This window comes from Centropristis striata, chromosome 22, assembly GCF_030273125.1.
Source record: "Centropristis striata isolate RG_2023a ecotype Rhode Island chromosome 22, C.striata_1.0, whole genome shotgun sequence".
Lineage (NCBI taxonomy): Eukaryota > Metazoa > Chordata > Actinopteri > Perciformes > Serranidae > Centropristis > Centropristis striata.
In genome coordinates this window covers 9,660,376-9,673,831 of record NC_081538.1, presented here as the reverse complement: position 1 = coordinate 9,673,831, position 13,456 = coordinate 9,660,376, and positions in this window count along the sequence as shown.

Sequence of the window (13,456 nt, the reverse complement as noted above, 5' to 3'; positions counted from 1 at the left end):
CTTTCACAGATCAGATAAAAATACAAACTGGTTGTTGAATTTGAACTGTAATTATTCTACAGCGAGTGGATATGTGACATTGCCCCTCTTATTAGTGACGATTAGGCTGACAGGCTGTCAGAGCTTCATGTCCCTGCCCCTCAGGCCCTGCTTTAAACAAAGGGGACTATTTTACATCAGTCAGGCTCATCAACAGCTCTGGTCTGCAGCTTGATATTCCCTCCCAAGACAAACACGCGTTGACATGCATACTAGCTATTACTGTGTTTTGCATCTTGTAAGCCAAGGTCAGATCAGATGTTAAACACAGCTACAAGAAAAGTACACTGAACAAAAATATAAACACCCCATGTCAAATGTTTTATTTTTTATTAACATTAGGGTTACGCAATATATTAAGCAAATGAAAAAATATTTTTTGTTATTGACTAATCTTCAGATCAACGTCCATTACATCTCAATATTGGCATCTGCAAAGGAGTGACAATCCTTTGAACAAGCTGGGGGTCAGGTTGAAGAAATTGAATGTTCAACATCTTGTGTGTCACCATTTGCATTTCTCAGAGCAACACATCTAATCTCCTTCATGGAGTTGATCAGGTTTTCTATTGTGGCCTGTGATTGTTATTCCGTTCTTCCCGCAGGTTAACACGGAGCTGAATCACAATATCCGGAACTGGAACACGGTCGTGGACACGTAGATCCAAAACATCCCAAAGATGCTCTGTGGGCGACATGTCCGGCGAATTCAAACTCTCAAACGGCCTATCATCCGATAACTAACCTCTGGTGGACGTCCCTGCATCCAGCAGCCAATGGCACGTCCCCTTATGACCTGAGACATCTGGGGAATGATGACTTATGACAACATTTGACATCGTCCCCAGTATACGGAGTGTCTGGGTACTGCTCATGCTGTCTGATCACCGTCTGGAGATGCCACACCCATGTACTTACTTAGTGAGTGAAATCACTGCATCACTGAGCGAATGCTCCCTGACAGTGAGACGGATTAAAAATGTGACACAAATCAAGAGAAATAATCCTATTGTAAAAGTAAAAGTCAGCATATGTTCACTTAGAGTCATTAACTATATCTGGCATCAATATTTGACATGGGGCGTGCCCCATTTCACTAGACAGGCAGAGAATTTCACACCAAAAGAACTCTTATCTCTGCTTCCAACCCGGCTGCTCTGCCGTGCCTCAGTACTCCCCTGATGTCCTGAAACATGTTGAAATTGCTTCAAATCAGCCGTGTTGCGATGACTAAACACGCCAACATCTCAGCTCATGCTACAAACTGTTTGGCCTGCAGAGCTATGTGTGTGTGTGTGTGTGTGTGTGCATGGGGGAGAGGGGGGGTCGCAGGGTCTATATCTCTCTGTATGCTCTCCCGGGGCACTTTGCCTGTAATTTAATTAGCAAGCACAAGCCAAAGTAAAATATTGACCTTGTAAGGCTGCCATACCTCTGTACCTGCCTGCTCCCAGCCAGGAGATGAATAGGCGTACTTTCCCTCTGCTCACTCTTCATGCTATCTCATCACACAATCTCTCTCTTCATCCTGCTGTCTGTTTGGCAGCATGTCTCACACACACACACACACACACACACACACACGTATACGTACAAGTTTTTGCGAACCCTGTCGGATGTCTATGGTTGTATTTGGCTGACCCCATGGCCATTACAAGTTCCTTAAAGAAACAGCGTCTTATTTAGAACGGAAAACAGGAAACAGCTTAATGTGCTACTATCTGTTTGTATATTCCTGAAAGTTATATTAATTCCCTAAATTAAGGCACATTTTAGCCCTTAATACCAGCATAAAACCCAACTTGATAGATGTTTTTAATGTGTTAAGCCATCGGAGATGTCCTCCAGATTCACACTCTACACTGGGCAGCTACACACAGCAGCAGCAGCAGCACTTAGCCTGGTTCTCAGCAGTGTTGGTAATTGATCAGTGGGAGGATGAGAGAATATCCAGAGATGAGAGTGTTTGTCAAACAGGCCAGGAACAGTGACATTAATCTTCCCTACTTATGTGTCCTGCATGGTAATGTGCTGCTCAGCACCTTAATGCTCAGGCCCCGAGCCTAATTTTTACACTGAAAAGGACCAATTCTGTTCACTATGCACCAATAAATTAACAGTGGATTTTCAACACTTTAAAATCAAAGTGAAATTTTAATTTTTCCCACTTTTTATGCAAGGAAATTAAATATATGATGATACCGCAGCTATTGTGCAGATTTATACATTTTTCCAAAAGGGAGATGTTTCTGGACATATTTGTGGAAATGTCCTGCAGTACTAGGACGTTGTTTGGACGTCCTCCTAACAAATTCGAGCCCATATGTTGCTTATACAGCAGCTTATTATGACACATATTTACATTTATTGTTAGGCCCCGCCCTCTAGAGATTGTAGTAATTATGATGAGTTTCATGGGAGCCAAGGCGAAAGTGAGGATACAGAGTATAAAGAACCACGAAGTCCACTTAGGTACGTTTTATGTCACGTTTTCCATTATGAACGTAACTATCTCACATTCGACAGGAGTTATTTTTAACTAAAGCAGTTTTGTTGACTTAACTTAACAAAACTACTAACTGTTTGACAACATTAACCAAATGTTTAAAACTTTAGATTGTTACGTTTAGGTATGACGACATGTTGATCTTCTGCCAATGTTCGTGGCACAAATTTAGGAAAAGCTCCTGTGGGTCATGGTAGAGGGTCGGAACTAAGCGGCAACCTCCGGGTCTGAGCAGGGAGGCAAATCAGGAAGTGCCATAAGCTGCATTATACTGAGAATTCCAGCAGGGGGCGCTAAGTTTGGCTGCAAAAAAATTCTGTCTATTTATTTCAATGCAAAACGAGAAATTTGAGAAAACTTGATTTATTACCTCAAAAATGTTTTTCAGGACAACACTATGGTCTCAATCGCAAGTAAAAAATCTTATTCAAGACAATCTGATGTCAAAAGTGTAAATAATGGCCCCATTTAGAGGAAATAGAAGATAAAAAAATCATATGATTTGGGGCGTGGCTACCTTTGATTGACAGGTCACTAACAAGGCAAGCCGACATCCTGAGAGAAACAGAACAATGCGTATCCACGGCAACATGTCAATAAAGTTATACTATAACGTTACATAGATATAACAACTTCAGGGTCCATCACGTGATGCCATGGGCATAATGTGCCTTTTTATTTATTTATTTTACACCGTGGAAGAGACAGCTGCAAATCAGTGAATAAACTATGAAATGACTTGTTTCAATATCTGTTGTTTCACTTAGTCCGCTAACATTTCGAAATATTAAAGATTAGATTATTGAAGTTAGCACAGGGTTAAACCAGAAGTTAGCCAGCCATGTACTTGCTTTAAACTTCTGCTTATCTGCCTGTGTTGCTATGCTGCTAAACTGAAGGGATAAAAACCAAGTTTTCATGCACCTATCAAATTACCAGTATCAATATTTTCTATGAATCATATTTAAACCATCTGGACAACACAACTGCAACAGGCTCCATGAATAAGAGCTTTATTTTTGTTCTTTTTGATCATAATTTTGACCACACATATTCAGAAACAAACAGAAATCATACACACTCAGATTCTTACCAAAAATAAATCTGATGGTTTTTCTGTATGGGTGCATTTCCAATGACTCCACTTTTTATTTATCCCTTCCCTTTTGACTTTAAGAGATGTTTCTTCCCCACAGTCGAGTTAAAGTGCTACTGGCTGCCAGGAAGTCAGAGGCATACCTGGCAAGAGACGCGCTCCATAAAAATATCAATCTCAACTGTTGTTTTAATTTAGTAGTGGGATATAAACTCTTGTGTATGTGTGTGGGTGTTTGTCTCACAAAAAAAGAAAATTCACAGTCTTTTATGTAATATATCTGTGTATTTTAAATGTCCTTTTATACATTTTAACTGCTGTTGAATCAAGACAGTTTGGCAATTTTCTGTAAATACAAGAGTCCAGGTTTAATCTTCATATCTATGTTACCTGAGTTAAGTTTTGTGTCTTATTTACTCCGCCAGTGTCCTAGTGCTTAGGTTATCTTGCCTTAACTGAAAGGTCAGTTTTCAGAGTCCTTGTTTTTTTGTTCACATCATCCATTCTCAATTACTTCCCACAACATTGAAGACAGAGTTCCACCTTTACCAAAAAGAAGCACAAAACATCTCTCCCTGAAGATTAATTATGTTCTGAAATTGGTTTCTCAGAAAACACTGAAAAGCTGACCCTTTAAAGGAATTGCTGCTTTTGTAGTGGTTCAGCACCCCATCCATAATGAATTGTACTGTGAGGGACATGACAAATGGATTTTCCTGTGTCTTTTGTGTCACTGTTCGATATGTTAAAATACTTAAGAGGGCCTGAATCAACACCAGGAAGAGAAAGAAAGGGCAGCTGGGCTCTTGGTAGCATAGTGTTGGACCACACTGACTCACACGCTGTTAGGGACGTGGGATGAGCTGAAACACATCACAAAACCTGCAAAAAGATGAATGACGCAGTGTAATTATCTATTCATACTGGAAGCTGAGAGGGAGTCTGAAGGTGGATGCTTGACAATCACGCATCTGAGTGTTACGCTGACAGTTGTATAATACGTTAAAAGGGTAATCAATTCATCCTTGCATTTTTGCTTTGTTTTGCAGAGACTCAAAATTTGCTTGAGATAATTTGTTCCAGTGAATATTTAGTCATAATCATATGATACACAGCTATAACCTACTTCCCAGTGTGTTGAAGCTATATTTGAGCTTTTTTTTGTCTCTCTGTTTTGGCAGCTGAGCACCAAGTCTTGTGTATCAGTTGCCCACAAGCGATTGAATGCAGGAAGAAACAGAAAACAGTACCTGCAACCATGGAAAGATAAAATTAAATTAAGATCTTTGTTGTGATTGATTTCCCACCTGGAGAAAGTTCCAATCTCTGCAAGTTCATTTGCTGAAATGAATGGAAACTAATGGCTACCTGGAAGGAAGGAAATCAATCTACAGATTTGTATAAAGATCACTGCTCCCCAAATATGCGTTTGTTCAAGGTGCATGAGGATGTGTATATTCAACTCTGTTAAGTATTTTTTGAAGCAAGCTTTTGATCAGGGACCTTCTTTCAAGTGTCTTCTTCAAGCATTCGGGGGAAAAAATGGTTGGTATTCTTTTGAAAATGCACAAAATAGATCTGTAGTTAATGGGCTAACCAGTATTTTGAGGAGAGTTTTTTTTTATGAGTGAACTGTTAAGGAATAGAGAGTTTGTGTATGTGTGTATGGTTATAATGAGCATAAACATAAACTCTGATCTTGAAATCAATCTTTTAGCCACTTGACAGCAGAAACAAGCTGTCAACACATCTTAATCACATTACAACAACAAACCCTCCGACCTATTTCATTCACATACTGTAGGATGTTTGTTGCTAGCCTGCATTATAAGAACTGGATACCGGAGCCAAAGATAAGGCCTATTAGGTCCATCGAAGAATTGCTTGTTTTATAAAAGTAAACATACAAAACCTTCGTAGATCAAAAGTTCACAATAGAAAAAAATAATGGATTAATATTTTTCTTTGTGAATATAAAAACATTGATTATTGCAGTACTAAAATGGAACAACCTCTGAAAACACGATCTTTGAAGTTCACTTCAATGGTTCATGGAGTGTGGCGTTTTAGTAAAATGCAAATCAGGCTGAGAGCATCATCATATTACTGCAGAACTTCCAGAGAGTTACTTAGCGTTAGTCATAATAATGGTTGCATCTCCTTCCCAGTGGAGTTTCTAAGCAGAAGAGGCCTGGCAGTGTGCAGCAGAGAGCAGGAATGTGCTTTAAGCTTGACAGAGAAATATGATACATTTATTTAAAAAATAAAATATCCCAAAACAATGGCTACTACCCCATCAACGTGATTTATTACCCAACATTTAAAACGAATCATAAAAACCAAATCATCTTGGGAGGAAACCTCAGTTTTAGTTTACAAAATGATAACTCACATTTTTTATATAACAGGTGATGAATCTCCAGTAATGTATTTTCCATTTTATTTCTATAATGGATTTGTAGTGTTTTCGGTGAGCTGCTCAAATGGTTTCATTTCATTAGCATCTGTTTTACTCTCCAGAAGAAAATAGATGGAGGCCTTTGGAATAGATGGGAAACAGTACATCGCTGATTTACTCAAGGTGATCAAGTTTTCTGCAGCTGCACACTAATGTGCGGCCTGCGTCAAATATGGCCGACAGCTGAGTACATCACAGTTATTCATAGCATGTGTGAGTGTGTGCACATGTATATGCATGGGAGATTGATGGCCCATCACATTTCCTGTCATGGTGTAAATGTCACCTCTGTAGCTTGAAATGATGAACGCAATGATGTGGTTGGTTCATCATCTGCCGTGATCATTTCCCTGGAAATGTTTGTCCAATCTCACACACATGAAAAAAAAGGGCTCAGGATAAAAGACAGAGAGATCTGGAATCATAATATTGCATTTTTTATTGATATGATGCTTGATTCCATTTTGGATAGTGCAGGGGATTTTACAGTAAAAAAAAATAAAAATGGAGATGCACTTTTTGCCTTCTTGCAGAAAGTGCAGCAGATCAACAGCTTTGCTAATTGACTGCATGGCACTTGTGTCATATTTAATATTTATTAATATTAAGTATTAATTTCATGTTTAAGACGTAACATTTCAGCTCTGTTGTGTGAGTAAATTATAGCAAACGATTGTTTAGGAATAATTTAACAATAGTGTTAACCCTTATGCCCTACTCAGGCATTTTAGGCCATTTTTCTCTTCTTTTTCCTTTCATTTGTTGATCATTTTGGCTGTGTTACAGCTTGAGGCATGAATTTTTGCAGGAACTTTTCTTTTTAGTAACATTTTGGAAATCCATTGTCATTAACCATTACATTTATTTTATACTCCATTGGTGCATTTACTACCCTCTTGTGTGCATGGCCTTTTTTGACCACGAGGTTCACCAGAGGGACTATCTGGCACTACATAAAAAATACTAATGCAATCAAATCAATTTTGTTGCTAATCTTTGACATATCCAAGATTCTAATCACCACCAAAATCCCAGCTCCCTACTATTTATTATATGGAAAATAATTCAATTTTTGTGTTTTTTTGGAAGAAATTATGAAAACTTCAAATTTATAAACTGGCATATAAGGCTAGAATTATTATTATTATTATTATTATTATTATTATCATTATTATTATTATTATTATTATTATTATTATTATTATTATTATTATTATTATTATTGTTGTTGTTTAATGTTTGGTAGTTTTGAACAAGTCTGAAGTTGTTTAAGAGATTTAGGAAAACAAAACTGAAAAAATATTGATGTATGGTGATTTTATAGCAGTTTTAGTGTGCGTGGCCTTTTTGGCCATGAGGGTCACAAGAGGGTAGTAAATTTGAGGAGGGCATAAAGGTTAAATTATAATTTCATGATGTCTTAAATTCCATGGTTCTATTTTCTTAGCGTAATATGGAGTTTTTATGGCCATTTTCTGCCAAAAACTTCAACCCAGTAACACTCTATCCTTTCACATTTCAAGGTGAAATGTGTCAAATAGAAAGACATGTTGCATGTTGCATTGCAGGTGCAAACCATGAACACACATGATTATTAATATACATTGTTATACATTATATTTTATGGCATTTTTGAACTTGGAATCATATGCAGAACACATTGTAATATATGACAGTGTTTATTATTTTAATTAAAAACAATAATTTATAGTGTGTTGAATGCTGCCAGTAGCCGTGTTTACATTAAAAATGAAGCAAACTTTGAAGGGAAATTTTGAAATGGCGAATTAAAGAAAATGCAAATTAGGGACGTTTCCATCAACTGGTTTAGAGCGAATAAACAAAGCTGCATAAACGTACTTTGGTCAGAAGATCGCAGTGTAATGTATTGCTGTAGGCTAATCTGACAGTAGAAGAAGTAGAGATTGCACAAGAGAGAAAAAAGAGAGAAAAAACAATTGTGAAAAAAAAGTTGCTCATCATACAACTTTGGCCATACACGAGAAGAGAAGAGAAGAGAAAATAGAGAGAAGTCTTCAGGAATTGGATTCAGTTGGGCAGCTTATAATTGTGCTCTCATGTCAGCTCGTCTATAACCTGCAGAGCAGAAACAGCTGATCCGTCACGTGAGTTAAATATTCACTTTGTCAGAACATATTTGGAAAAAGCATTTCCATCTCCTGTTTAGCACATAAACTGATTTTCTGAAAAAGACAAAAAAACACCTCAAGCGAGTTCAAAAGTTTCCATCAAACTATCAAATTCCATACTACTAACAAATAGCAAACCTTGCAAATGTGCAACGATTGTGTGTCCTTCATACATTGGGGGTAGATAGGTTTGCCTCGAGTCACAAGTAGAAACTCTGACTTCGAGTAGTCTTCCACTGGACTTCTTCTAGTAAGAGGTTGGAAATTGGAGTTGTCTGAAACACAATATTTGTACATTGTGTACACAGTGTACTACATGGAAATGTACTTGAGTGAGATACAGTATGAGTCTTATGACAAAATAGCATAATCAACATGCCATGACATTGAAATGATCAAGGAGTGTACCATGACAGCATAGGTTTCTGATATAGTCAAGTGTGCTTTCATCATATTCTGAGCTTCAACTGTATTTCATGTTGTCCTGTCCTCTCCCCTCACTGACATTTCAGATCTCCATTGTGTACAAGGAAGGACACAAAAACGCTGCAGTGAAAATCCTCAGAAGAGCACTCCGACATCCAGAGAAGGTAAAGGAGGAGAAAAGAAATGAATAAACTTGATGGCTCTGCAAAGCAAGGGACTTATAATAACACGATGAAAGAGAGAAATATCCTCAATATGAATAGATACCCTAACATTTATTCTCAAACATTTCTAAAAGGTGCGCCCACATCCCAAACAGCCATTCAGCCAAAAATATGTATTTATATATTTAGAAATAAATTATTCCACTTGAATCTCATTCTCTATTTTAGCTGTTGCACCTGTGCCATGCCGGGGCTCGAGCTGGACCCCCTCGCCGCCTGTTCTCTCATGCATCATGTCAAATTGCCGCCGTAAACAACCTATTAAGTGACCTATTTATCTGGGCCAATTCTGCTGGCTCACTCACCCCAATTACTTTGCCGGTGGAATGTCTACTCTGGACCGCTTCACATTGGTTTACACTTAAATCAATACTTCTGCAGAACCAGAGAGCACTTCCACCCAAAACATGTTGTATAAGATAAATGCTTTGCAGGGAGACTGTAGCTGTACATGTGATTTTACTTATTCTGTCCTTTTTGCTTGGCTCTGTATTGTCATCTGTTGGGAACATGTAACGGTGGCTGCCAGACAGAACAGAACATCATAACTGTATGTCTTTATGTGTTCATAATAATATGCACTTTTCACAGTGCAGCCTCCCAGGCTGAAGAATGCTTCAGGACGTCAGTTCCATTTACTTATGAAGTTGTACCAGTGCATTTTCTGCAATTGAGCCGTCAGCGCCTGTCAGTCAGGGGAAATTAACGAGTCTGCTGATTGCACTGCTGGTAATTACAGAGTGCAGCTGGAGCAGTGCTGTGTCAAGCCTGGGAGATATTTTAAGCTTACGTCTGTCCTTTCTCCCAACAGCCAGGTCAAGTAATGCTCTACAGAGGATCAGCTCTATACTGACCGCAGCTCATATCTGCAACCAACAGGAGTGCTTAGTGGTTAGAGACACGCTGCCATAACCAGAGTCACAAGGTCATTTCCTGCAGTGGCCGATGAATCTGCCAGTGTCCTTCATCAAGACGCTGACCTTTTACCTGCTTGGCCACAAGTCACCCTGCATAACTTTTCATTTAAAGCTCATAATGATGCATAACTAATAAAAGCGTGATACAGAAATGGTGCAGTTCATTGATCTGTGAAGGAGAGATAGATTTTGCTAGCTCCCGCATATATTAAGCTCTATGCTCTAGGTACACCAGTTCAATTATTTATTAGGACCTTTACAATAAAAAACAATATTTAAGCAGCTAATTTGCTTGAGACTAGTCTCCCTTCAAAAATGTCAAAATAGGCCGTTTGTACATGCAGCAAAATACAACTCGTATTTACGTTTTAGACTGTCCTCCGCCATCATCTTGCTGTTGTAGTAGAATTTATTACCGGCAGAGTTTCAATGGCGGATATCACACTCAGGGCAGGAAGGAGGGAGGGGAGGTGGATGGGTCGAACACCAGGAGACCAGGGTTTGTGTCCCATGTTTGTTTTTTTAACGTAAATTCCATTTATATGCAACTTTTGGTAGTCACGTCGCAACTACTTTGTCAGCATTTACTGTTTAAACTGTCCTTTATGATGCAACCAGGAGATTTTTTTGCCCCAAACCTAGGTCAGTGGTTTTGTAGTAGAAATTCACAGAATCTGCAGCCTTTTTTACAACCACAAACCGTATGTGCACTGCAAAAAAGACAACTTGTATTTTTGGGCCTAAAACAGTGATTTAATTTGGTAAAACTTAGAAATATAAATTACTGACATTTAGGGCAATAATGTAAGTTAGCACAACAAAGGAAGCCAGTTGTATGCTCAAAAACAAGCTTGTGAGTTGTTGTTACTTATATCTTTAAGTTGGGGTTCACAATAAGGGACAATAGTTCAGCTAACTCTTATTTCTTTGTTGTGAAATTCGGTCATTAGCGAAAGCTAGCGGCTAACTGACGCTGGCGGCTAACTGATGCTAGCGGCGCTGCTTGTTACAGCTACAAGAGTAGCCATTAGCGTATCAATGCTAACTCAAAATTGTGGTTGCAACATTAGCTGGCATTTCATAGTGGTGTTACAATCGTGCCAGAGAAATTCAGAGTTGAGCAAACTCAAAAACAAAACTTAAAATATTTAGTTTAATTGTCCAACTTAAAATTTTATCGAAGTTTGTTGCCTTGAAATTTTGAGTTCACCCAACTTTTCTTTTTTTGCAGTGTGTATGTATAATGACATGTGTGCTATTTTTAGAATGCTCCCTTGTACGCTCACATGTGTTTTTATGGGTGGTATTGATTGGTCTATTCTGTGACTGAGGCCACGTTTATACATAGCAGGGTATTTAGAGAAACAAATATTTCCCCTCCGTTTTCAAAAACATCGTTTTCAAAAAAGTTGTCATTTACATCAATCCGAATGATACACAGATTTTTTAGGTTCTCACGCTCTAGTTTTGAAAGGAACAGGAAGTCGCTTGTGTTATTCGTTGTTGTGGATTCTGAGGATTCTGATTGGCTTGCATGGCTTTATCCTTCTCCCTACACTGCCGCCCATAGTTGTTGAAAACGATGTTGTGTGCACGATGTTATTTTTGAAAACGGAGGAGGGGGAATATTGGTTTCTATAAATACCCTGCTATGTATAAACGTGGCCTGAGGTTTTAAAAGCACTGATACCCAGGTGCAAACAATCAGTGTCATCTGACCAATCACAGCAGCAGGATGAGTCAGCAAAAGGCCCTGCAGAGAAGTCTCAATTCCACCAGTGCTACAAAACATTCAAATACCATATCACATCGTACAGAAGTCTAAAGTCTATAACCACATCTTTGAAAGCATCACATGAAAAACATGAGAATAAAATAAAAAAGAGAATAAAAAATAAGCCCATATTTATCATAGGAATATGTTTAAATAAGCATAGGATAAACTTGGCAGCATAATGACAGCTTTAAATGCATATTTATTCATGCAGGCAATACAAATGTAGAAGGACAGCCTTTAAGTGAAACATATTAGCATAATCACAAAAATAGGGCCACAGATATATAGGCCTATAATGGGAAAATCTGATTAGATAAGCATAGTCTAAACCTGCAAAACCACCAACATCATATTTTATGTTTGATGTTCTGCATGAAGCATAAATACTAATAACGTAACGAAATAACTAGTTTTTTTAAGATGTTGTATATACTTAGACTGCTGTATGATATGAAATGGTGTTTTTATGTTTTGTACCACTGGTTGAATTGTGACTTTTTTGTCCTTTGTCTCCCTGCTTCAACACAGCTGATTCAAATGATCAACTTGTTATGAACTCCTGAAGCTGCTTGATAACAAGCCGATCATTTGAATCAACAGTGTTGGAGCAGGGAGAGATCTAAAGTGGTTCTCCAGGAGAGGTTTGGGAAACACTGACCTGATTAATGATCAAATTACGGCTGGACTGGTCAACATCCACGGAGCAAATTTGATTGTCTTCGGTGCATCTTCTCCTCACAATTATCAGGTTTTCTAACATGCAGCTTCTGAGCCTGCAGAACACAAAGATCTTACAACTCACCATTCACTTAAGAGTTGCAATCTCCCCAGTTAGTCAGGGAACATTATTTAAAAACTAAACTATGTCATGAACTGAGTAAAGTTTAAGTGTTCTCGCAGCAGTCTATAAAGCTGTGTGTAACAAATGACCCTGCCACTTAGCTTCCACTGTGGCTTTTAACAGGGCTATCTGGCAGAGAGAGGCAACAAGGGGACTATGTAACTGTCCTCAGTGCAGACACACTCTGCACATCTACTCTCCAAAGGCCTATGTTCACAGCATGAATACATAAGAAGACTGAAAGCAGTTGCATATGCATATTTACATGTGTCTCTCTTTCCAACTGAAGTCTGACTCTACACAAAAATTAAAGATGGCATCTTAGCCATGGCTTAACCATCTTGTTTTTCTGGAGTCAAAAGTGAATCTTTATTGACTATTTCACTCTAAATGGGACCATCATTTATAAAATAAATATCATGCTGTATTGAAGAAGACTTGAAACTAATGATTGAGACCATAAACTCATTAGGAAAGTGTTCACTGGGGTAATAAACAAGTGAGAAGTAGCTCATTTCTAAAGAGCCTGACTTCTTTTTGCAGCCAGTGGAGTCGCCCCCTGCTGGCCAATAGAAGAATACAGGTTTAAGCCACTTGTGCATTGGATTCACTTTTTAGGCCCAGATGTGGACCACTGGTGTTAATGCTCACCAAAGCCAATTTTAAATTAATATGTGTGTATCTTAACCCTTTATCAGGCAAATAACTATATTTGGTAACTTCAGGTAATATTTTGAGGGAAAAAGTTGCAAATTTACTAGATTAAAGTGGCAGATCTACAAAAAAAAAACTTTTTTTACTTTTTTATCCCAGATTCACCACTTTAAATCTCATAAATCTACGCTTTTTTTTTCTTGGAGATTTGCCACTTTAATCTCGTAAACTTTTTTCTCAAAATATTATTTTGTATGTTGTTTTTTTTTACACATTCTGGCAGTATGTAATATTCTCCAATATTCTCTAGGGTTGAAATTTGCAAGTATTTCAATGAGTGCCCTATTAAGGGTTAAAGTGGTGAATCT